General features: G+C 41.0%; 1 long non-coding RNA gene across 1 annotated transcript in view; it reads left to right on the top strand.

Annotated features, from left to right (window-relative positions):
- Positions 6,390-26,659, top strand: part of LOC110396490 — a 28,794-nt gene continuing 8,524 nt past the window's right edge. Inside the window, exons 1-3 of the long non-coding RNA XR_002436999.1 lie at positions 6,390-6,457; positions 7,174-7,536; positions 25,764-25,893. This is a non-coding gene — a long non-coding RNA (uncharacterized LOC110396490). The remainder of the gene's footprint in view (positions 6,458-7,173; positions 7,537-25,763; positions 25,894-26,659) is intronic.

The raw sequence follows: 26,659 nt of genomic DNA, 5'->3' as shown, positions 1-26,659 counted from the left end.
CCCATACACCCTGCTCTGCAGTCAGCACAACCATGCCAGCAGAGCAGCTTTTTGATGTAGCTGTTTTGTTCCTGATAACTCCATTAGTCCGGGGTTAACTCTGTTATCCTTGAAAAACACTTCATTGCACCATGTAGATACTCCCTGAGGAACTGTTCTAAAGCCTTTGATAAAACAGGAGGTGAAAAATTGTGAATGGGAACTTGGAGCAGAAAGCTCCAGGAAGTGGCACTGGAAAGTATGTACTGCCTTTTAGGACACGGAGGTAAGTAGAATATTTGATTAAAGCCTTTATCTTGTAGGCTGATTTACACCAGTAGGGAATCCAACCCTTTGCATTTCTCTCTCTCTTGTGGCATTAAGGTGAGCATGTGCCAGGGAGGGTGGGACAGGACAGAGTGTGTATAAATCCACTTCAGTAAACTGAGGGGAAAAAATATGGATTGCCTACAGAGACTTTTTCAGTTGACAAGCACTCTCTTGCAGCAGGAGGACAAAAAGTAGCTCCTGGACTGAAGTAGTGCTTGCTGCTCTAGAGCAGCCTGTGAGCTCTGCATTGGTGTTCCAGAGGCAGGTTTTCTTCTGTATGATTGCTTTCAAATGAGCAGCAGCATGGGGTTTTTAGCAACATTCCTATTGTGTTTCTAATAGCCTCGTTAACATGCAGTAAATCAGTACTAGGAAAAGTGAAGGAGCATACGGAGAAAAGTTAGTGAACTATGCTTTGAGGCCCATCCAGACTTTCTCAACAATAATTGCTCTTCTCCAGGAACCCTAGTTGTTTTGCTGCCCCCACTAAGACCAACGCAGTCATTGTCAGTTATTTGTGGGCAAAATGCCTCTGCCCAGGCAGCATGGGCTATGCAGCGTTTATCTCAGGAGCAGCACTGCAGTATGGAGGTAAATAATTGAAGGTCTTTAGGAAAATGATTAGAAAATCAATGTGGAAAAAGGTTCCGGAGGGAAGAGAATTAACCTCACCTATTAGAAATCTTTTTCAACTTCTTCTGCATTGCTAGCTTCCTCTCAGTCTCTTGATCCAATCTTTTCACTTGTTCCTCTTGTTTTATCCCTGAAAAGCCAGTCTGCAACATGTCCAAGACTGTGTTTCACAAGGTACACCTGTTGTACAGGACAAACCAGGCATAGCATTTATCGGGTGAGTGGTAGAAACCAGAAACAGGGTGCACTCAGGACAGAAATACCAAGCGCCAATCTATTTCTTTGGTATTCCCATGCAGAAAGGCTTCATGAAGCAGGTATTTGCATCTTCTGAGTATGAAAAGGACCCTCACGTAACCTGGGGCAACACTGTGAAACCCCAGAGTACTAATGCAGAGTCCCCACTGTCAGCAGTAAGAGAGGAAGAACTGAGAAAGGGCAGAACAGAAGTACAGGTGTGGTGAGTGCGTGGCTGCGTGCATCATTCCTCTCCTTGTTTCCTTCCCACACTGCTGTCTCATGGAACAATCACTTCATCTTTTGTGCTGAAGAAAAGGAAATACGACACTGTTGATCAGCATTGCTTCTGCCATTGTAATAAAATGAGATCCACCGTACTCAGCCGTTACCTGAGCGAATCGCACTTACTGACCTTCACTGGGGCTATTAATGTGCAAAACTCTGTCTTCCCACTGTAAAAGCTGTCTCTCATTTCTGAAGTGAGAACAAGAAAAGAAGAAAAAGATAGAACAAAAGAATTTCACACCTGTGAACACTGAACACCCTATTTTATTTTTGCTCACACTGAGTACTTAATGTCAGTTGTTAGTATCACCTTATTCATTACACATCCCTGTGGTGTAAAAACATTCTTGCTGTTTACACATGCAATCTTAGCATCTAAGTATTTCAGACCCTTGGAATATCTCGGTATTTTTGGTCAGAAGTAGTGTTTCTGCAACAGCTAAAATCATTTGTGAGCTATCAGTCTCCCAGGTGGGGTTTTCCTTGTGCTTATGGGGTACTGACTGCTCTGTGCACGTGTCCAGGGGGATAAGTAGCAGGATGGGCCAGTGGCAGAAGCTGACAATGGAGGTACTGCTCAGTACCTGGTGCTGTCATTTTCTCAGGGAGATGTTAATGAGGTTTCCTCAGTATTTCATGAAAATTTCATTTGCAACACAGAAGGCTCCCTGACAGAAGAAGCTCTGGTAAGTCTCACAGAGGTGGTTAAAGCCCTTACAACCTCCTGCCATGTGCTCCCTCTGTCCGTGAGGCTTGTCATCCTTGTAGCTTAATGAAAGAGGCACCTGAACCTCAGCAGATGCTGCTCAGAGTTTGACATATCATCTTGTGCTGCCAGTGAAAGTGATGGAGCAGGGCTGGGGGCAAGGAGTCATGGAAGGGAAGGGACTTCTCCACCCTGTGATGGACACGCAGACTTCTGCTTAACCGGGAGAGAATAGACACCAATGTAATTATTGTGTTCTTTTAATTGCTATTGCTTTCAAAGTCTTGATAAACTCAATAGGTAGTATTTCAACAATTTCCTTTACAACTAGGAACTCCGCTTCCATTTTCAAAACTTGCTTGAGTGGCTGAGGTAACTCAGGTGTCACGTCCTCAACCCATTGCAGATGGCCACAGTTAGCTGCCCAGATCAGTTAATACATGACCACGTCCATTCTTTTAAACCCAGCATCTTTGTGGTGCAGATTAGAAGCTACCTGGAGCCAACCACAGACAGCTGCTGAGTCTATACAGGAGCTCTGGCACTTGACTGTAGCTGTGGGTGGATTAAAAGAGGCAGCACCCTATGCAGCTGTCCCTGGTATGCAGGAGAAGCCTTCTAGGAGGGAGCAATGACAGCAGGAGCTATTTCAGGTGTCTGATTCACAGGTCACACTAGTTGACCCCACTGGACCAACAGAGGTGATTTCCTTAGGGATAGAAGATAAGGTTGCTACATGTGTTTTTTTCCCTCGAACAGAGAGACATTTGAACACCTAAGCAGTAACTCCTGAGCCGCCTCGATTCACTGTGTAGTGTTTCAAGAAAGTCAAAGTCACTGATGGCCTCTGATAGATCACCTGGTTGGAAGAGCTAATGGGTATCCAGTGGGGTTAATCACATCTTAATTCCCCTAAGCTGTCTCTCTTGTGCCATAGTGACAGTGAAGCTGTGAGAGTGTGGCTGCCTGCATGTGCACCTAGCCACTGCTGTGAGAAATGTAGTTATTTCCCCGGATGTGAAATGGAAATGCTATTTAAATTTGAAACATCTCCCTACAGGGTTATGCCAAAAGTTATGTGTCAAGTTTATAAAATCAGATTAAAAGCATGCACATTGTGCTTTGTTCCTGCTTGAGTACGTTTGTAACTGCTCTGGAAAAGTGGTGCAGTGTTGAATATCTTTCTGTAGTAATTACAAATGAGCATGAAAATACAGATGGGGAGATGAAACACTAAAGGCCAAATCTAATAAAGAATCACAATATTGCAGTACCTACCTTGCAGTCATCTGGTGCCCATATGGGATCCGGAACACTGTTAGACACCTAGTCTCCATTTAGAGGAGCCTACATATACAGGACAGACTGATCTCCTCAAAACAGGAGCTAAAATAACCACCTTCCTGAGAAGCTTCCTAAAGCCAGTATATTTGGATGTCTCTGATTTGAGCTATCTGGCTAAGAAACACCATGAGCAAGTGTACGTGTGAGACTGTACACCTTGGCCACCTGACTAGGTTTTTCGAAGAGGATATTTAGCTCTGGATCATCAGCTACGCTCTTCTCTGTCTGGGTATCCCACTGTATTCCTGGTGCTTGGTTGTCTTCCTCCAGATATTTTGCAATATCTAAATTAGAGGAGGCTTTCACTCCCTTGTCCCAGCACTTTTAGTGGCCAGCCTATGTATTCAGGAAGATCCAAGTTTAATTTCATTCCTGTTCATTCCTTCCCACACCAAAGCTGTTTTCCTGCATCAGAAATAACCTGAGAGCATGAGAAGCAGTAGGAAGGACTTCAGCTTTGTAGTGTGCTGCCTGGCAGTGGTGTGAGGGGAATATAAATGCATTCCAAGTATGAGCAAGGACCCACTTTGGTGTGTCCTAACTACAGCAGTATGGGCACCGTCTCCCAATTTGCGATTTCTGCAATTGCTCCTGCACAGTGACACAGTAGTAGCAGAGCTGTGGGGTATCCCCGCGGGTGATAGCTCAGGTGCTCCTGCAGGATGGCAGACATTTGAATGTCCTTTGGCAGATGTGTGAACTGAGAGGGGCCCTCCTGAGCTGGGTCCTTTAGTGGCTGCCAAAAAATAAGCTGCTAACTTTAGGGGTGCTTTAAAAAGTTAGACCTCCTTTAGAAGAGATCTGATCCATCAGTTGGTTTTATCCTGGAAAACCTAACAAAAAACCTGCAGGGAAGAGGAGAGTGCCAATAGAGGGATTGGTCAGTTCTTTCAGGACTGAGCTGCCCTGATGCCTGTCCGGGTTTGATAACAAGGAGCTTAAAGCACTGTGTGTGTAAGCTTTTTTACTTGCTTTTTTTACAGCTGTGCCTCCTTTGCTGTGTTGTTGCCTACATCCCACTTTGAATCTGACCTTGTATAGTTTATTTAGGTACACAAACAATCTATGACAGAGCAAAGAACTGAACTTGGTCTCCTGAGTCTTGATGCATCTTTGAACCTGTCTTTCTCTTCTGCTGATTTAGCCCTAGCTTTGCTCACTCCTTGCTCAAGCAAAGCTTCTCTTGATGTTTAAACTCATGGCCATGTATTAATTGGAGATCTGGAGACAGAAAAACAGCCACTAATCCCTACTAGAAAAAAAAAAAAGAGAAGCAGACCGAAGTGAAATATTTTCACAAAAGAAGTTGGAAGCTTTTGTTGTTGTTTTTCTCATCTGAAGCTGTAAATACGACACCAGCTTCTAACAGGCACATATGATAATGGCTGCCCATTTTGCAGACTAATAAAAGCAGGATCAGTGCCTCAAAAGAAAGGCATGTAGCTGAAATAAAATTGTCTGTGGGATGTTGCTAAGCAGGTGGGCACCTTGAGTTTCATCTAGCAAGCTCAGCCATTCCTAAGACAGTGCCCAGCATAGCGGAGGATAGGATATTCCTGGCCATATGCACAATATCAACATTACAAAGGTCTTAGAGACAAATACAGCTTGAAATGACAATCCTTAGGGCTTTCCAGAAGGGAGACTGATTGAACCAGATGGGGAGTATTTAGCCACAGCAGGCCAGCTTCTCAGATAATGTAAGGCAGCTTCCCTCCACAGATGATTTACAGCAGCTGGAACCTGTAGCTTCAAAGGATCAAGCTGTAGTCTCCTGAGCAATTGAGTCTGCATAGATTTTTACCAGTAAAATTAACAAGGCCAGTATATGTGCAGGGGGGAGAAGTAACCCTTAATTGAACAGAAATTGCGGAGACTTAAACAGTAATTTCTCTAGTTACAGGCTTTTCTCTTAGCTTCTTAGACCTTTTTGCTGAACCTCATGACACAATCAATACAGAAATAACACATCTGAATGGCCTTGGATGGTAGCAAGCCATAAAAGCTTTCTGAGGCTGTTAAAATGAAAATCTTCCTTTCTAAGTCGAAAGGAGTTGTTAAGGACAAAACAGCAGCTGCTTTGAAATGTCTGTGAATTCTTTTTTCTTGCAATTAGTAGCAAACAATAAAGGACTCTATTCTGAGCACTGATGGCATTTCCACAGCTTTGGCAGCCTTTGTCTTTTCTAAATGATAATAATTGTGCGTGTTTGTTTCTGTTTAGTAGGGAATGTGTATCCCCGTAAAGCACGCTCATTTTGCGTGCTAGCTGTAGGCATGTTGTTCTGAGAAACTGCTTTGAGTCTGGGCCTCAGTAATTAGTATTTTTACTGATATATCATATAACCCTAATAGTGCTGTTTTGCTAAGCTTACGTGAGATTGGTGAGCAGTGAAATCTCCTAGTTGCCCAGCTGCTCAGCAGTTGGCTCTCATTTCCCTTTGCCCAGCAGAGCTTGTTGCTACTACCAGGATTAAGAATTTACTTTGTAGGAGTGAAGTAGAGGGGACAGAGTAAATGTTTGTTTGGCTGCTTTCAATGATTTGCTGTTGTGTAAATGGTTGAGAATTTTCTTCATATATTTTTTTTTACCTATTGACTCAACTTTCAGTCATTAGAAAGTGAATTTCCAGAGAATTGTTGTGTTTTGTTCCTCCCTTTTTGGGGAATATCAAGGCATCGGTTGGCAATCTAGCAAGCAGAAACGTGTTCCAGCTCTGCAACAGGTTCAGCATAAGACCAATTTACCTGATAACATTTTCAGCTGATATCCTGCTCTCCCTGAGCATAGTACAGTGATTGCTTCAGCCCTGAGCTGCAGCTGATGGGTGTTTATAATTTACCCAGTCCTGAGCTGGGGAATGCCTGTCCATGAAGCCCTGATAGTTTTCAGATGTGCCTACTACGCTTCTGGGCCAGGACACTCTTTCAGAGGAGTTGGTGAGTTGCTTTGTTTCTTGAGAATTATTTCTCTCTTTTATGGAGGGTGAAAGGCTCTCAGGAAGGTAAAACTAGACCTTTATGTTTTTGTTGCTGATAGAGTTTTGTTTTCTCACTGAGGAAATCCTTGTTCTTGGCAAGTGAGATTGTTGGAACAGGAGTTCCCATAGGCCAGGTTCTTGAAACATGTTTCTCAGCAAAACTAGAGAGGTTCTCTAGCATCTCTTTGAAAACACTCTTTGAGTGTTTTTCTTCTGTAAAGGAGAAGGGCAAGCAGAGTTTCTGCTTCAGGCCTGGGCTGCTGAAGGCCATATCTCAAGGCCTGCTTGAGATGGCTGCAGGAAATGATGGGAAGCCTCTGGTAGGAGGAGATTGCTGCTCCTTCAGTTGATAATAGAGCACCTCTTGTGCATTCTGATATGTAGTTTAGCTGCCTAAAATCATAAGAAAATACGACCTCTGAGACTGTGTTTTTGTGGTGGTTGGGTCGCTTATTCAAGTTTTACTGCTTACCACGAGGACTCAAGCTCTTCTGGAGCCGGAGATTTTTGTTGTCTTCAATTCTAGAAGTTGGAGTTTAATTAAAAATATCAAGCAGTAAGAGACTTGCAGTAAAATCATGAAGTTACAGCTTTGGACTTAAGGGAGAAATAGGATTTTTCAGAGCACATAAAAGTTACAAAGGTCATTTGTTCAATTTGAGCTTTTTTTTTCAGCTTGGACTCTCAGCTACAAAACTTGAGGAGAGCAGAGAAGATGAAATGACTTGGAGGTGATCTGAAAACCATCTGTAAAAGAAATATATATGTTTGAAGCATGTAGATTAAGAGAAGAAAGCTGATGAATCAGGACAAAAACTCTATGGAGAAAAGATGCAAAATACCATAGTTTGCAAAGAAGGGAGCACAGCACTGAAAAAACATGTGTTTCTCTACAAATTACAGCCACATATTTTAACAGTGCAGGTCACAAAACAGTCATAGAACAGAGGTGGGGATGGTGTAGATCTTCTGTCATTTAAAATCTTCTTTGTAAAAGGTATGTTCCAGCTCAACTGCAGCTTGAGGCAAAGATCACAGGTGAGGCTCTCTGCATTGTGTTACGCTGAAAGCCAAACTGCACAATCGTGATGGTCTTCTGGTCTTAACATCTATTTAATTGCTTCTGTGTAGTCTAATGTCATATGCACCAGATTTTCTCCTCAGCTTGAGCAAACTAATACAAAGGAAGAGGGTTAAGTTTCCTCTCATCACAGCCTATGAACCGCTTCTAGGTTTTAGTGACAGCTATCACTTAAATGTGTCTCGTCTTTACAAGGTACAGATACTGCAAACAGGTGAATGGCTTTTGCAGAAGAGGACAAAATCAAGTGTCTTTAAATATATGTATCTATGTAGATAGCTGTGGTGCAGAACTTTGTTTGGTTTTCTCTTTTTGCTACCATCTGAACTTCTAATGCCCAGGCTTTTAAAATGCTTTTTGTCTTAAGATTTTTTTCCCTTCTGCAGTAAATGACTGTTTGCAAACTTAACACCAGCTTCTTTGTTGCCTGAGGTTTTTTTACAGGCCTTGTCTACTGGCCTTTCTTCTGCAGCAGTGGCTTAATTTGGTGTAGAGACGGGAATGGAGTCACTCTGTTCTTCACAGTGACTCAGGTTGATATAGTGACAGCCAACCTAGTGCTTGGGGCACGTTCAGCTGCCAGCTCTGCTGGTGCAACCCCTGCTACTCACAACATCAGTTTACAGGCTTGCTCTGCAGTTCAGAGGGAAGCATACCTCCAAAGCCAATAAAACATTGTCTTAGAGTGAAAGCAGCATTGAAAATCAATTTGGGCCAGCTAACCTTAATGCACAAGTTGTTTTCCAGTGACCACAGCAGAGTTAGCAGGCTTCATAGGCGCTGTGAAAGCAAGAGCACTGGAGAAGGCAGAGTACAAAGAGAGCAGCAGCAATCTCCTGACTTCCCACCTAGGGGGACAGGTGCAGCTGCTGGCTCTTCTGTGAATGTTATCCTAAAACAACATAGGAAAGTTTTGTATGTGGGTGGGTTTTCTTGGTCTTTTTTTTTTTTTTTTCCGTCCCAGGAGAGCTGAGTGTCTTGTTCATCAGTATGCTGTGCGAGATAAACCCTCTCTTTCACGAATGTACTTGTTTCATTGTTCATTTATTACAAGAAATAACACTGCTCACATGCCAGTTTTCTCCTATTTGAACTTAATTTCATGAATCCCTGCGGAAAGCTAAATATACCTATTCAGTTTGCACTTAGGAAGTATATTGTTGCATTTATAAATACTTTAGTTTCCTTTCCATGATAGTTCAGATATTCTACTTCTGGAATTAAAATTCATCCTAATCTTTTCTCTCTACAAAACTTTGACTATTCTCCCCTACCCTCAGTTCCTATCTTTTTTTCTTTTTTCTCTGCTATTTTAGTTGTAGGTCATCACCTGGACTTACTTTCTAGGGACCCTGAACAAGGCTATCGAGCCACAGTCCAAAGACCTGAATATATATGTATCTATACTTGCTTAGGTGCTGTGCAGCTCTTTAGTGCGCTTCATAAATCTGCCAAATGGCTGTTTCTTTTCAATCCAATGGCTCATCACCTTGTCATTTTAGAAGAACCAAAAGAGAAAGACTACGTACTTAGGCAGGTTTGGAGGCATTCAAGGTGCAGAGAGGGCAAAGCATTAAGCATTTCCTTGGGAGATGTCAGGGAGAGGTACCATAAGGAATTTCTGTGCGCTCAGATGGCAATTGTTTGTTCAAGTCCTCTGTTTCCCAGTCAGCATTGACTTCTATCAGTGTAGAAGCAATAAGTGCAGTCATAGAATTTTCAGCCTTTCAGGTAGGTCAGTAATATCCTCCCATGAAAACCAGGAAACAAGTATTTCGCCTCATCGTGTGAGTGCAATATGCCTTGTTCCACAAAGAATTTTCGCTGACATTTTCAATCGTTTTTTCCACCTTTTCTGCATGCTAGAATCTATTCTTGTTCTCACGGTATAATGCAGTACAATGCTATTGAGGTGGAGAATAAATGTAATAGATTAAAATCACATCCTCAAAAGGAACCACTGACAATTTTCGCATTGTCCTATATTAAAAAGAGATGCATGATCATTGAAGAAGTGTCGCAAAACTTGTTTTATCCTTATTCACAAGTCCTGCTGTTGAATTGGATCAATGTAACTGAAAGCCCATTCAGAACAAATGAACTGCTGTGCTGGAAACCAATGTGTTTTTTATCCCAAGTCCTGCAACATTAGTGTTTTCCTTATATTCTTGGCTCCCAAAGTCAGGTGACTTTAAAGTGTTTTTTTTTCTGTATGTGTGTGTGCATATCTGAATGCTTGCTTTTCCATACTGGCAGAGAAGATTATGAAAATAATTTGCTTCCTATAGTTTCAGAAACGAGAAGACAAATTCAATTGTATTTATCTGTTTTAAACCAAAGGATATAATTTACACATATATCATGATATTTTTTTAGATCCGTCGTATGCCTTGTTAACATTCAGGGTTGGAAATACTTCGGCTGCATATTGTTTGCAATTACATCTGTCCTGTACACAGCAATCTGTTAACGCTGGCTTTTGATCTAGAGCAATATAACTGAGAGGAAAATTATCCTTTCAAATGGACTTCATTTTCTCAGACCTTGGCAGAATTTAAAAGTGATCTCCACCATCTCACTTTTCTTTATTTTCAGTTCAATTTGAGGTATTTATTTCCATCCACCCCTTTATATTATTTATTGCTCCCTTGAACAAAGTAATACATATTTCTCAGCAGAGGAACAACCTGGGCTTGTTTCCAAAGCATTTTTGGAGAGAAGGAAGTCATGGCTGCTTGCAGCAGTACAGAAAAAGAGATTCTTAGCTACACCCTTATCAGACTATGTGGTTATTAGCATCAGTGATCTGCCTAATAGAGAAATTCAAAAAGAAGAAAGAGCAGACCCTCCCTTCATTCCTTCTGTGGTTTTGCCCAGTGAGCAGCTTAGGAATAAGCTCAATATTGTTCCCAAATAGGCTTGACATGTATTTTATATCAAAAATCACAGCCGATAAATGCAGAGAATCATTGTGAACAAAGTATTTGCTGGACAAATACTGTTATGAGGAAGAAAAAGACTAACAGGAAGGAATAAAGATAGTAGCCTGCTGGTATTTACTTGCAATAAGTTGTAGATAGCAAGTATGGAACAGAGTCTATTTTTGGTCCATGTGGAGTACTTTGTTTAGTAATTTAACCGTCATTCTTCTGATGTACATTGTATGCCTCTAGCAAGACATTCTAGCATCCTATTTGCCTCCTTTGTTAACACAGCTGCATATCAAGTTGAATGCTTCAGGAGCGTTTGTGAAATAACTATTAAATCTTTTTCTTGGACAGGCTGCTGTAACACCTCTCTGTTTAGTGTATAATATTCACTTTGAGTCATTGCTGTGAGTCTCGTTATTTTATAAGCTTTTGCTGGCTACTTATGGCACTGCTTTAGGTAGATGATGTTTTCCTACTCCTTCCCTATTGGCCTTTTTTTTTTTTCTGCATATAGCCTCTCTGTATGGTATATAAATAGAAATTATCACCTTTTTTTTCTTGTCTAAAGCGTACAGCAGAAGTAGAAGAGTATATACAACTAAAAAAGATGAGAGGAATGGAAAGGGCTTCCATAAGAAGGCAGACAGAGATTCATACCCCTTAATGTAGAGACACAAGGCCACGCTATAGCTACTCTAAATAATCAGTGTCACAGGGAAGGCGAATTGTGTGCATTTTGCCACTCTCTAAGAGCTAAAGAATTTAATGCAACTATCAAATTACAATATATAAAAGAAAGTTGCAAAGCAGCACCTTACAAAGAATGTAAGTTGGGGGAACTCGCTGCTGTGAGGCAGCATGGACTCTATCCTGCCGTGTTTGACCTTAGGCTGCAGGCCTGATGTATTAAAAGCTGCCATTGCCGCATGCTTGAAGGGCTGGTGAGAATCAGGAGAAAAGCCTGCAGCCCTGTCTGTACCCAGGCATGAAGCACATCCAAGTGGCCGTTTCCAGGGAAAGTGGCACTGGGAGAGGAGATTGTGATCAGCAGTGGCACAGAGGATGCAAGGCTTTGAAAATTCTTTAGGATGCACTAGAAATGGATAGAAAGCAACCACTGATGCCACTTGCATGTTAGGTTTCCAGTGGTGTGACAGCTGGAATTGCTTTGGCCCACATTTGTGTCAGAAGAGAAGCAAGCTCCAAATTCCCTGGTGGCAACTACATTCCTGTTGTTGAAAACCCTATGACTATCCTGCTGTACATCTTGCCTCCTTGCTTCTGGGTGGATGAGTCAAATTTCTTTCTGGAGACCTGGTGGCAAAAGAGCTTGCATCAGGCATGATTCTGACCCCCTGTCTCCCATGCTGCTGCAGAGTGGCCTCTGCAAGTTGTTAGTGCTAAGAACTCTGTGCTTTGTCCTAGGATATGTCCTATCCTGCACATCTTTCCAGGATTTGTATGCCGTAGCAGGGTTGGGGTGTTGTATGGGAACTGCTGAGTCATGGCCTGAACCACTGATTGAGCACCTGGAGGAAAGACCCAGTCAGCCCTGGGAGCACAGGTGAAGGCAATTCTCTTAGACCTCATTGAAGGGCTGAGGAAGGATCTCTTTCTGGAGATCCCTCCTTGGTGGAAGCTTTTCCCTACGAACCCAGAATCTTCTGATGCGGGTGAGCGATCTGCTTCCCTTCCTTTGTAGCACCTTGCTATCGTGCTGGTCCTTCCACCTCTTTTGTAATGCCTTTTCCATCATATCGATCTTTCCGATCGCTACAGGTGTGGAGGAATGCTATGGGGAGTTTGTGCTGGGGAATCTTGAGTGTAGAAGCCCACAGAGACTAAGCTTTGGACATGAGGGGGAGGAATTAAAATGATGAACAATCTGTAGGTTTTTCTTTCTCTCTATTAACTAAAAAACAGATTACTGTTTTCTTTGTCTCTTGTTATAGGCTTAAGTGCTTTATCTTAAGCTTATAAGACTTTATTGTGAACAAATGGACAAAACTGTATTAGGAAATCAAGCTCTGGTTTCTTGAAATAGGCAGTACTTGAGGGACAAATGCACAGAGCCAGACTATGTGATGTTTTGACCCAGGGAGAGCAGGCAGCCTGTGCATGTGCTGCTCAGTGCTACAAGCACAGCGGTGATTTTGAAGGTGGGAAGTTTGCTGGAGTTGATGGTTTGGATCAATGAGCCAAGAAATTCTGGGAGCTGTGGGGGGGAAAAAAATCTCCCTTGGATGATGGGGAGCTAATGAAATGAGTGGCTACACTAGGCTCAGTTTACTTGGCTTTGCTAATCATAACTGTATGGCTTTCCATTTTGTGTTAAATCCGTCATTAAATCCATTGTGATAACCTCACCTCGCTTCAGAGCTGGAAGTACTCCACACTGTAAATTCTTCTACTGTAGAAGCTCTACAAATTCTGCTTTGCAGTGGGAGGAGAGAAATCACATCTGTTTGGTAGGGACTGGAGATGTCCAGAAGATGTAGAGGAGGATTGAGTCATGGATACCTGTTTACTGGAAACCTTGTAGGAGTTTTCTTTTGGTGGAGCTCAAGATACTTCATACCAGTGCCTTCTAAGAAGGGTTATTTTTATTTAACGTTTCTCTTTTATGTTGCTGGCAACATAAGAGCTTGATGAATAAGCCTATTACTTTGTGTTATTTTTTGTTTTAAATTATCAGCTGTTTTCTGTTTTTGTTTAGGTTCATGAAGTGTTCAGGGCTTGGTGAATCATTAATTATAATTTATTTTAATTACTGATTGAATCTCTGAGGAAAAAATATACAGACCACGTGCAGTTTAGCTAAGGAACTGGCCTGCAAATACACAGAAACTCATTTTAAAAACTGTGGTCTTGTACTTCCTTGTCAAGCTTCTCCTAGCTGAGTTTCATATACTCAGGCATTATGTGCAGGCAAGACGGGGAACTTGCTTCTGGAGCACCATTACACAGGTTGGTGACACTCATTTTCCCGATGATTCCAGGTAGTTACAAAAATAGCATTGGTCCCTGAAGATTTTATGGCTACAAGGCTGCCCCAGGTCCAGAAAGCCGCTTCCATAAGTGGACCAAGGATGTGCTTCTGAGCCATCCTTGTGAATCACCTGAGCTAGCCCTGCCAGCAGTTCTGCTCCTTTAGGTCTGTGCTCCACCTAACATTTTGTACTCGGTGAGATGAAAAATATTTATAAACTGGCAGCATAGGATAATTGTATATAGGATTACAAATGGCATTTCAGAGAACCTCTCAGTTGGACAGTGGCAAATCCTCATTAAGGTACGTTGGCAGAGAGAGGCTCAATGAACAATGCTGGTATTAATATCCATCAAAGGCAGAGCCTTGAGACTTGATGGCATGAATCAAGTTGAGGTCCAGCTTCTCGAGAAATGGTGCTTTAAGGCTGAAAACAAGGGAGAAGGTTTGCATGGCTGGAAAGGCTTATCCCTGATGTAGTAAGGCTGTGGTGTGAACACTGCTACCTGGCTGATGACATTTCATTAGACTGGGTTGGTTGAAAGAAAGCTTTATTTCATAAAGTGTGAGATTCTAATGCCTTTTTTTTTTTTAATGTGGGAATTGGATAGAGCTCAAGTAGTTCTATTTGTTTGCTAGTTTTGAGCTTAAGCTTTGGGAAAAAAAGAAATGCATGCTAAAATGTCACACAACCCTCCTTCAGAAAGTATTCTCTTTACATTTTATTGTACTTCAATTTTTCAAACCTATATTGACCTGAAATTCACTTCCTTGAATATTTCAAATTCATTGCACATCATAAAGAGTTTTCAGTTCTGAAACAAAATGTCAATGATATTAGTGAAAGTACTTTGTATAAAACAATCATTCTATAGTTGATCTAAGCTATTCAGTAGGGAAAACTTTCAAAGTTTGAAATGATTATACCCCATGTACTACAATTCTGGCTGCTAAAAGGTTAACAAGAAACAGTTAAAAGATTTCGGATCAAAATAATATTTAAGAGTGCCCTTAGATCTGACACTGCAAAAGGAACAGAATTGGAACAGGAACAAAGGAAGCTCTGGTCAAAAGAACAAAGGCACCTGTTGCCTAACCCTCTGCCATTCTCATAGGAGAAGCATCTCAGACAGCAGGCCAAGATGGCTAGCAGTTGAACTGTGACACCCCGATTGTAGCTGGGGTCAGTCCTGGGGTGGAAAATAAAAAGAGAAATATAAAAAAGAAGTTTTTTAATTCTACTGTGGAACCTGAAGTCCAGTGCTGGTGATGGGAGAAGGAGTGTCCTAATCTACTTTATCAAGATTTATCAGTGATGTGAAGGGAAAAGTAAAGGAGGAGTATTGGTTAGGAGAAATGATCAGGGATGGAGCTGCTTATTACAGTAAGGCAATCTGATGGACACAATGCATGTGGAGTGACTGCGTATGATACCTGTGAAGAGTTATCTGAAAAAGAAGAGTTCATTGCTGCCCAGGAGTTAAGCTGAGATAGCAGAGAGCTGCCAGTTGGGTGCTGTGGGACTGGCATTGGGGTGCTGAAGGCACGGAAATGCCTGCTCCTTGACTTTCTTCATGACGGCTTGTAAAGCTGTGTTTCTGCCATGAGTTAATGAGCAGATGCTCTTGATCTCTACTTCAGAAGAGCCACAGGTGATTAAAAGTTTTAAATAACAATATTTCTCTCTCCTTTTCATTCTATTGCACACAGATGCATAAAGAAACATATCTGCATGTTCTTGCCATAGATAAGTTTAGAATAGACATTTGTAGTTTGTAATCTTTAGAGGAATAATGTTCTCTACCATTCTTCCCCAAAAAATACCTAGTTCTGGTGAACAATTTAAGGAAATGTATGGGAAGAATTACGTGATACGAAGATGTGACAGTGAGGGAGTGAATCTCAAGCGGTTTCTTCCAGTTTCTGTACTTTGTGTTTCTGTAAATCTCAGGATATTTGTGTTAGAGAACTTCTGAAGAAATGCTTCTCTGGAGTGTGCTTTCCTTTACTGAGTTTTTTGATCCTTCTTCCATTAGTCTGAGCCCAATATTGCGAGACTTTGGGCACCCTCCTCTTCCATCCTATGGGTACTCTCCTCCAGCAGAAGAGAGTTGCCCATCAAGTAGATCAGTCCACACACGGCTATGTCCTGTTGCAAGGGCTTCTACTACTTGTGCGGTTCAAGCACATCCCCAGACAGGGAGAAGTGGGATTCCTCCCCTAAAAAACTGATGTGCTCTTCAGGCTGCAGTGTTGTTTCTTAGTGAGTTGGCATTTCCTTCACGCTCTGGAAGGACTTTACATAGAACTTTACATTCCTGACACTTTTTTTTTTGTAGTAGAAAAGAGCTTTTTTGTCGATTTTAAAGGTTTTCAATGATTCCCTCTGAGCTCTGTGTAGTTGGCAATTACACACCTTGGTTTACAGGCAATAGAGATATGAAAACTTAATTTTTTTAGCATTTTATTTAGGTAACCTGCAAAATGCACTTCTAGGCATCCCAGTTCTTTCTGTTAGACTGTTGGGCTGGGTGTGTTCGTGAGGGGCATTGTTCTCCTCATCTCCCAGGGAAACGCACGAAGTATTTGCAGGTAGGAGGATCTGGAACATCAGTGGGGAAAACGAGAAGGCCAGAAGGAGGTGTTTTTGAATAAGGTCTTATTCACATGACTGTGTGTGCGCTTATTATTAGGGAAAGGGGTGCCTTGTCTGTATTCAGCCACCACATCCTGCAGCAGTATTGTGGACACCTGTGGGTGGTGTTTCTTTTCTACATTCCCAAGTCATTTTGGGCAGAACATAAAAGAGTACAAGCGGACAGGATGGAAAATCTCAGTGGGAATGTGCAAAGCTACTCCTGAGCAGTTTCCTGTGCTACTATGCCTTGTGACATTGTGCATCGTGTCAGTCTTGGGTGAGGTGGGAGAAATCCCTTAATGCTTGGGTTTGCCAGGGCAAATCCTGTGAGAAATAGTAGTAATGTTAAATTACAATACAGCAGATAGACAGCATAAGCCTCTCGGTATGCCGCAGCAATACTGCGTTCATACTCCATGATATTTACTTTCTTAGACTGTAACGAAAGCTAATTTTATTTCAACAGTTAAAGGTTCTATGACCGTTTGTCTCCGTGATGTTATTAAAGAATGAATATGGCCACTACAAGGATATTTTCACGTCTGTTGTCAGCTTTCTTTGGCTGAAGTAGTGTATGCCAGGTGAATTTTCACAGGTTGCCTTGCCAGTTTTTTTCCCCAATATTGTGGCTTTTTGTACCTATCCTTAGGAATTGCAGCTCCAAGTCTGGCAGGGATAATGCAGAAGACCTGGAAGTCACATAAAAAGCAGAATTGACCGGTGGGAACAGAATTATTGCAATGACATTGCTATTTAACTTGCTGGCTAAAAAAATAAAATAAAATAAAGTTGTTCCTGCAACAACTAGTGGAAAAATATATTTAGCAATTAAATTAATCCAAACACATAGGGATTTAAACCCCGTTGTCCTGTCTCAGTTCCAGTTTAAGAAATTATATTCTGGCTACCTGCATTCCCCATGGAATTTCTGCTGGATAAGTTATGGCTTATACCGCATCTGCATGTGTTGGGCTTGTTATGAACAGTTGTGTACTGTGTCAGCATCTGGTAAATCCTGTCTGGTAAAAAGCACAGAGTGATTGCATTGCAGTGGAAGTAAGGAGTGAGTGATTGTTTAATTGTAGTTAACGTGTTAGTAGGATTTGTGCATGCAGCAAACATCAGGAGTTCCTTCCTACAGTGATGGTCATAATATAAACAGGTTAGAAGTGAGTAAACTGACAGACAAGCTGGAATTGCACTTTTTTTTCATCCCTACTCTTCCCACATAGAATTTCCGTGCTTTCTTCTGAAGCTGAACGCTTTTCTTTATGCTAAAGACAGCTTGGAAAGGCTGCTGTGTTTTTAATCACGGCAGTGCATCCTCCTGGCTCACAGAGCAGCCTGCAGGCAGATGAACAGGGTGGTGTCAGGGAGAGACAAGGGGATGGGGAAAACTATCCTTAAGACAAAGCATCCTCAGTGGTGGCACATGCTACCCTCGACCTCTAGGAGATCCAGCTGATGCTGGCCCATTCCTAAACCCCTTGTGGGGAAAGGCAGCAAAACACTAAATTCAAATCTAACTACATCTGATACAAACCAGTCTCTGGCTGTGGCTTTGATGCCGTTTTGAAGGACGGCAGTAATTTAATTCATTTTATTGATGGCAAGTTTATTTGGAGAGGATGTTCCCTGCAGAGCTGAAATGTTGAAAGCAAGAATAAAGAGTTATTCCTGTTACTTTTTATTTTTATTTTATTTTATTTTTTAAGCGGGTTGGATGTCCCTTCCACCCCCTGCAATTCTATGATTCTGTGATTTAGATGTGGTATTGCTTTTGAAATTCAGAATCAACAACATTTTAATTACAGTTTGAGGACAGCTTTTTCTGCTAAAACCTGGGTTTGGGAACTGCCTCATCTAGATACAGCTTTCAAAAGCAAGGACCCATCCAGCTTTAGCTAAGAGCCTCAGATGGTGCACGTGGAGATGGCTATGTGCATGCTGCCTTACAGAGAGCATCTGAGGGCAGCCAGCTCTTTGTTATATGCAGGAGACTGAATGAACAAGAAAAAACAAGGTTTGAGAAGTGTTTCCTTTTCACCTAATGTTTTAACAGCTGTGTAAATCATGTAGGGTCCTTGGGTGAATGGAAAGAAATGAACGTTGGTAAGCAGATTGGAATGAGAGTTGCTTTTGAGCATGATCATCTGGTGGTAAAACCCAAATGCTGCAAACTGTTAAAACTTTTTATTTATTTATGAAAGTAAATACATTTTCAGCAGGATAAACAAAATACAAATGTATAGCTTTATGCTCTTCTTAACCACTTTAATTTACTTCTCTTAAAATGCTTCAGCCATTATAATTTCTCTGCAATAGATATTTTTGTTGTGGAAACTAATTTGAATGTGCATGATAGATGATCTGCATTGGAAACTCCAATTTTTATCAGCTCTAACCCTTGATCTTAATTAACTCCTCTACATCTGTTTCCGTAGAAACCAACGGTACAATGAATAAAATACTGCTGCTGGCTGCTTGTATTGTAGAAGTATGCAGGAAAAAATATATTTTCAATTATTGGGTTCTGACCAGTTTGTGGCCACAGGAGCAGGTATGTGTTGCTGCCTTCGAAGGCACTGCTAGGCTGGATCAGTGCCTGATCCTTGCTAAAGGAAAACACATTGCATAATAAAATTCACTTTGCCTCACAGATGAGTAAGATTTAAGATAAGAATGGTACCTTTCTTCTCAGTCTTCTCTCAGACTGCAGTTCTGATGGGAGTAACAGAAGGAAACACTCCTAGCATTTTTTCCCATACAGACATTTATCAGATAAACTTCCAGCATCTATTCTTGAGGGAAATTCCTGGCTCATCCTCCGTCCACAGGAAAAGACCAAGGCAAAGCTGCAGTGCCCAAGGGAGCGCATATGTGTAGAGTTCCCAGCTGGTGAGTAACTGCACCTATAGCATTGTAGCACACTCTCCCCTTTGTTCAACTGTCTTTAGAGTGTGCAGATTCCATGCTCAACACTTGGAGGGGCATAAAATCAAAAGCAATAAATCTTTGCCATCTAACTCCTACAGCAGTGCTTTGTAAGCCAACTGCATTGCTATGCTGTGTAATTTTCAGCCTTCAGAGTAGTGCACTATAAAGCCTATTAGTGGGCACTCTGATCTCCCTTATTATTGTTCAAATCTAAGGTTGCAGGAGTGTAGGTTAGCCAAAGTGTGTTGCTAATCAGTAGTTATGCAATATTTCCTTGGGTTTTGAAAAACAGGTTCTTGGAAAAGAGTTGTGCAGAAAGGAGTGATGCTCGGTTGGAGTCGGAAGTGCCGAGGAGACAGAGCACGTTGTCATGGTGCCCACACGGCCACAAGGTGGTCACATAATTCAGTGACATATAAATGTATTTAACAAGTAAGGAGAGTCAGGAGAGCCAATAACAATTTTTATAGTAAGATTTCACTTCAGTGACACTTGTACACATCATGCTTGCACCAGTCGAGGCCACAGTCCTTCTGTGCGTGTTTGGGCCAGCACTTTGGGGATCAGGATGTTCCCCTTTGCTGCCTGATTCGTTCAGGGCTGCTCCTGCACAAAGCAGTTCTACCTCTTGCTCAGCATTCTTCAAGGCATTGGCCGGCTGTGAGGACCCATGTCTCCAAACTCATTAATCAGCTCCGCCATAGTTGATTTTTGTAATCTAATCCCATTCTCGTGGGAATGTGCTATGTGAATTTTACTATCTATGTTTTTAATCTATGTTTTAAACATTTATTTAATATCTATTTAAGTATTTATATTTTAAATATTTTTACATAAAGCATAATAACTGTCAGTGTGTTTTACAAGCTTTTAGTACATAGAACGTACCATGCTAAGACGTGTGTGTATATATATATAATTTAACTAGACAGAACATGTTACTATTCAGTGAATTAATCATTCCCCTGTCAGGCATATAAATGTATCCTTAAAAAACTCCCCTAAGGAGTAGACATCCTCTACTGCCTTAATACCTTTCTGCCAGGTGGCCAAGCAGTAGCAGCTCCAGGCTCTGGGACTACTTGGGACATAGGGTGTGGATGAGAGAAATATCCGATGGCCATTGATGTCATCCAGATAGATATCCTGATGTATAGAGAGATAACAGAATGTGCCAGAAGCCTGAGGAATTCTGACTCTGGTAGATATTGGGTTTGATCTCATCTGTTGTTTTAAAACAAAACAAAACCTGTTCGCTATGGGCTCTGTGCCGTCTTGTTCTGGGTGTTAGCGACAGTCCTCAAGTCTGCAGTGTCATCACTACCATCTGGGTCTTTCACAACACTGATAAAAAGTCAACTGTCATGGTATTATTAAATATTGTGATCCTAGTGCTATTAATATGCAGGGAATTTTGCTGTTGCAATGGCAATGGAGGGTGCAGGCAGATTTCAAGGTGCATTTTGTAACTACCACAAGTTCCCGAACTTAGCAGTCTTGACAGCACATATTTAGAATCTCAGCTGTACTATGGTATTGATATTTTGTCCACTACTAACAAGAGCTAGTTAACTTTTTTGCAAGAGCTGTGAGAGGACAGTATGGTTGGAATATGCATTTGGAAATTGATGTGTTAGCTTGCTTAGAAAACTTGACTTTTTCTTGCCTTAAATATTTTCCTTTAAATTATTTCCCTAGGTCTTTTAATTTTAGTAAACGGAAACTTAAAGGCATTTGTATATGATCATATTTCTGTGAATGTATCTATATAGAGAGATATTTTTATTAATGTTTTTCTTTTTATGGAAGTACATATACACTTCTTTTGTCTGTGCATTCATGTATTATAGGTATAGCTGCTGACATTTTCTATAATTTAAAGTTACCAAACATTTCGTATTACAAGAAACTGAAAATAGAATGTTATAACTCTCTAAAACATGGATGTTGAGGTCAGTGTTTTCTGTAACAGGCCCATCAAAATTTTATGTGAAAATATATACATATGTGTGTGTATATATATGTAACTATTAACATTTCAACAAAGTTGTTCAAGTGAACAGCTGAAGCATGGAAAGTTTTCTGTTTGGGTGATTTGTCAGAGGTGACTGGTTCCCACTTTCAGAGTGCAGATTCAAAGTCAAAGTGTAGCAGGTAGTTTGTCAGGGATGCTCCCATTATCATATCCATTAAAGGAAAAAAGAATAATGACAAACTGTAACAGATTCCACTGTCAGTCAAACTGTAAGCCTTTGGAAAATTTCTGATTTGTTGGAGTTCAAGTAAGTTTATAAGTTTGATGGCTAAGTCTTTCAAAGTTTCTGCTTGCATGAGGCATGAGTTCTATGGGACTAAAACAACCCATCTGGTAATCACAATGTCAAGATTGAGCACTACTAACAAAAAGGATTTTGTTTCTCCTCTACAAGAAGCATATCCCCTGCTGGGCATCAATACCAGAAATATAACCCTTTCACAAGAGCAAGAGCTGGAATTTGCTGAAGAGATGGGTGTACTCTGGTGCCAATGAGACATGAGGCAAAAGGGCAAAAGCTAGAAGTGCAGAGGTTGTGGAGGGGGGAAAAAAAAACTGAAAGCTGTGAGGAAAGGAGATTGGGAGTGCTGGGTAAGATGAACAAGAGGTGAATAGATGAGGGAAGAGGTAAAGTTTGTGTGAAGAAAGAGTTAGCAAGACTGGCTGGACTTAAAAATAATAATTAAAATAATAATGAAGCAAGGGATAAGGAAAAATGTTGACAAGCAACTGAGGGTGGGATTCATAGCAACATCTGACAGAAGGACAAAGATGGCATTGTGACCGGCTGGCTGAGGAGCTATCAACCATTTGGCACTGGGAACTGCTGTCAGAAGGAAGGTGAAGTTTGGGAAGAGGAAACAGTGGAGAACTGACTGAGTTGAAACCAAAGCAATTTGAGAAATGACTTAAACAATGAACAAGAGGAAAAAAAAATGAGACTAATAGAAAGTCCTGTCATTCATTAATCACGATTTTTGTTTGGCACTAAACAAAATATCAAAAATTAGTGGTTTCTTTCCTTATTCAAATTTATTTGTACTGGCTTCCCTTCTGTAAACTGTGTATGGTTCCATTTCCTCACTAACAAAAGTGTTGGGGAGATAAAGGGCACAATGTTTGTGCCATTTGTGGCAAAACGAGCACCACAGAACATCCAGGAGGAAATTAGTAATTCTGTCTTCAGAACCACTTTTGTAAATGTGAAGTAAATTAAGCCTGGGGCAATACGCTGAACAACAAGCAGAAAACACACATTGAATTGATGCTCATTAAATGAGTACAGTCCATTCCCTGCATTAAAGGAAGCAGGAAAATATGGTTGTATCATCAAAGGTTATATCCTAAGTCACATAGAAAAGGGAATCTGAGCTGAGACAGCATTAGCAATCTTAATTCTTTCCTAACCTTAAGAGAGTTTGTCTTGATGACCTTAATAATGTTCTCTTAGTACTTTTGTGTTTGTGTAGATACGTAGCACAGAACGTTATCTCATGAAGTTTGAAAAGCAAAGGGAATATGTCTTGAAGGCCAGTTTTCCTGTACAAGTAGCACAAAAACAACTCCAATGTTAGAATGAGATTTGAAGCATGTAATTGTATCTTATCTGGCACGGGTATTCTTATAACTGTAATATAAATGTCTCAGTTTCACTTTTCATCCTTGTATGACCTTTCCCAGCACAGGACAGCTCTTATTTGTTAGGAGAAATGAGGCAGGAGTGTTCCTGACAATCAGGATGTTTTTTCCTACTAAGTTGTATTTTGTTTGCAAGTAAACAGGGAGTTGAAGTGGCCCCTCATTTAGAAGTAGTGTTTGCAGCTCTACAGATACTGAATCATAGCCCCACACTACCTAGCTGAGTGAGCTGGATCCAAATAAGGGTATGAAGCATGTACCTAGCCTAGTGTTCTAATTAAAGCCGATGGCCATTCATCTCTCTAATTGCAGCAATGCCCACTAGGATAATTTCACCCCAAACGTCCCATTCTTCTTGTGTCTGAACAAGTGACATAAAAACCATCTGGAGTCTTGCCAAGCATGGAGAGAAAAATTTACTGACTGTGATATCACACCAGAAAACATTACAGGATGAAAAAGGTCTAACAAAGTGGTGAAGTTTCTCTGTTGGGCTTCTGGAAGTATTGTTGTCTTCTGCCTGAGCATTAGTGGTCGTATCATCTGATGTTTTTTTTTCATTTCCCCATAAACTTGTAGGAGTTATCTGTTAATAAGTAAAGATTTTCTAAAATGCTCTGTAATCTTCGGGGATGCTGGGTGTCATTCATTTGTTTGAAGGGAAAAAGAGAGGCGATTCAGGTGTCGGAGCAGGATGTGCAGCTGGAGGAGAGTCATGGCATGCGGTCAGGGGGGCTCTCAGAATATGTACAGTCAGCCTTAGGAAGTGGGTTCATTTGTGAACCGGTGTTCTGAGTGAGCAGGACTCTGTTATTAGGTTGGGCTTTACAGATCCAGCATACTCTACAGACTCGGAGTTTTTTATTCTGTAGAACATAACCTAAAAATCAGAAAAATTATATGTGTCTTGATTCTTTACAGTTTGAGTTCATTACTGTCAACAATATTTTTGGTGTCTGATTGATTTATTTTTAGCCCTAGGGTATGTGCAATAGATTTTCACTGTTGAAGATTAAGTAACACTGAATTTCCTTTATGTAGCCTAAGGACATGCATTGAGAAGCTTCTTTTGTTTTTCAGTGGGGAAGAATCGCCCCATTAACTTCAGCTTTTATTTCACATGTTCTCTGGAGTGAGAATTTTCCTTCTGTGTTCTACCAAGCTACTACAAAGAGTGGACATGACATTAGAAAGGATATTATTAGAGAGAAAGAGCTGTAAGACTTAAGTGAGGGGATGGATGGCTATTTTGTAGAATCACTGCTTGATTCTGCTGGTAACAATTGCTAAAATATGATTTTTTGCCTTAACTGGTCATGCACTGCTGCACTAAAGTACAAGATCTCAACTGAGATACAAATTCCGAATGAGATAATACCCTGCACCCACTGACTTCACTGAGAATGGGAATTTATCACGCTTTGGACCCATTTAGCAACCTTGTGTGCACCAGGAATGATTTGTTGTTGCTGATACACGGAGCTTTGATGATTCCAAAAATTATTAGTGTTTGTGTGGTCTAAATTTCCTGCAGTACCCAGGGAGGTACAGCTGGTGTTACTTCCTGTATCCTTAGGCAACTACATGCAGGGTGGCATCCTGCTGTCCATTAGCAGTGGCATAAGGTCTTGCAGTAATGGTTATAACTCAAAATCTTATAATGTAAATAAATTGTGGAGTGATTGAGTGGGAGGTAGTGCACAAAACCTGTATGCCCTGAGGATCCCTGCCTCAGTCAGGGAGGGGTGAGAGTTTGGAAGACACTGAAGAAGTGAGCAAGAGAGAGTGAAAAAGTTTCCATTTTCTAGGCCCCTAAGTGAAGATTTTTTCACTGATTTCATAGATTTTCCTATCTCTTACCCTGGGCACTCATTCAGGAGCCAGATGTTTCTAGCAGGACAGGTTCTTCTTCCGCTCTGGTTTGACCTGGGAGTATGCCCACTAAAATTGGTAGGATTTGCACTACTGTCAACTTGTGAGATTTCGATACCCTTATTCTGCAAGACACATATTTCAGTGTCTGATCTATATATCTGAGTAGTCCTATTAAAACTGATTAATCTATTTAGATTCTAGAAGTTAGGAACAAACTTAGTACTTTGGTGAATCGTGTCTTAAGAGAAGTGAATGAATACAATAGTTGACTTCACAGTTGCTGATACTTCAGAGCCTCAGCCAGGAAAAGTAGATCAGTAATGTTTATCTTGTTTTGTTATGCAGTGAATAATAGGCAATAATAATCTTAATGGTTATTGTGTTATTATGAACCAGCTAGCCTTTGGCACCTCTGTCTCCGCTGGTGCCAGCTCTGTTCCGTTTCTCAGCGAATGTGTTGCTGCCACTGTTCCACCATGATGCTCCAGGAATTTTTTGTATCTTGTGGAAGAAACAGTTTTGCTGTGGTTTTGTTGTTGTTGTTGTTGTTTTGTCTGTTTGTTTCGTTTTTCACTAGTTATTTTTTCCCCTTTGCTTATTTTGCCATCACCTCCCTTTCAGATGAGGGGAAAGGAAAGGTGTCAGATTGTCCTTCATCCCTACAGTAAGACACCTTATTGCAGGATTCCACCTGAAATAATCTGATGCCACTCCTGGAGCATGCACTTAACGTTCCCTTGAGTTCTAGAATGTTCAAATATCATGAAGAATTTCTATTGGCGTGTTCATATGTTTGTAAACTTTTTTTGTCTACTAAAGGCGAAAGAGTTGTGTTCATTCCTTTGTGGTCTTTTATCACCTACTGCTCTACATGGACAGAGATCACTTGTGCAAGAGGGGGAGCAATTACTTATTGATGTAATAGTAGCAAATGAAGATAGTACTAAGGGCGCATAATTGACAGCATCTTTCTGAAAGATATGCAGAGACTCTCCTGCTTCATTGGGAGTATTTGTAAATGTTGCCAGATACTTGTCCTAAGGTGAGTCTGAAAATTCACAACTGGAGTGGAAGTTCAGAACGTGAGTAATTAAAGAATTCCCTCTTATCACTCTTCTCACTTTATCTCTATTCTGTTTCAGTGGTGTTTGTTTCCTTTCCGTAAAGAAGACAGCAGCTCTGGATGCTGATCAAACAAAGCTTGGCAGAGTCCCAAGCACAGTATCTTGTTCTGGGACTACACTCAGCATGATCTTCTCATTTACCTCAGAGGTATGAAGCGATTTTTCATACACTGGCTAGAACTGCTAGTGCAGGCAGTTGGGATTTCTGATTGTGGTTATGCCTGTATTTGGATACCAATATAATGTGTATTTAAGAGGGTTTTTATGGGAAAATGTGAGCTCGTTCTGTCTTTGCTCCAAGTCCTATGTTGGTCTGCTAATGCAGAAGATGAGTTTATTAGCTCAGGTTGGTGCACTTTTAACTGTGGCTCCAAGATTTAGCTTGGAATACAGAGCAGACTAACTTGCTGCATTAACATACACTTAAATATGCTAATTCAGATCCTTGAACGTAGAGAAATAACATCTGTGGAGAGGGAGTGACCATAGATCATCTTGTCCCCTCTCCCACCTGGGATACTCGTGTCCTACCAGTCCTCAAATGGCAGCACCTCCTGAAAAGTGATCTTCCCCTCAGGCAGAGGACAGCCTTAGCCTGAGATGCTCCTGAATGTAGCTCAATACTGTGAAATACAGAAGATACAGGAGGCAGTCTGAGAGCAATTTCTGATTTTCTCAAATTCACTCATTGTTTATAATGATTTGCCATATTAGTTTGGGGTAGCTGTTTTCAATAGTTTATTGCACAGCTGAGCTGTTTTTAATAGTTTATTGCACATCTGAGTAAATTAATCTTTGTTCATATACAGGCTATTGCAGTGCATGTTTTATAACATTAGAATTTTTTTTGAGAGAAAAGTAACTAATACATAGCACCTGCTCACCCTCCAACACAATGAATTTCACTTTGACAG

The sequence above is a fragment of the Numida meleagris genome, chromosome 3 (assembly GCF_002078875.1).
Source record: "Numida meleagris isolate 19003 breed g44 Domestic line chromosome 3, NumMel1.0, whole genome shotgun sequence".
Classification (NCBI taxonomy): Eukaryota; Metazoa; Chordata; class Aves; order Galliformes; family Numididae; genus Numida; species Numida meleagris.
This window is presented reverse-complemented; position numbering and strand designations above follow the sequence as displayed.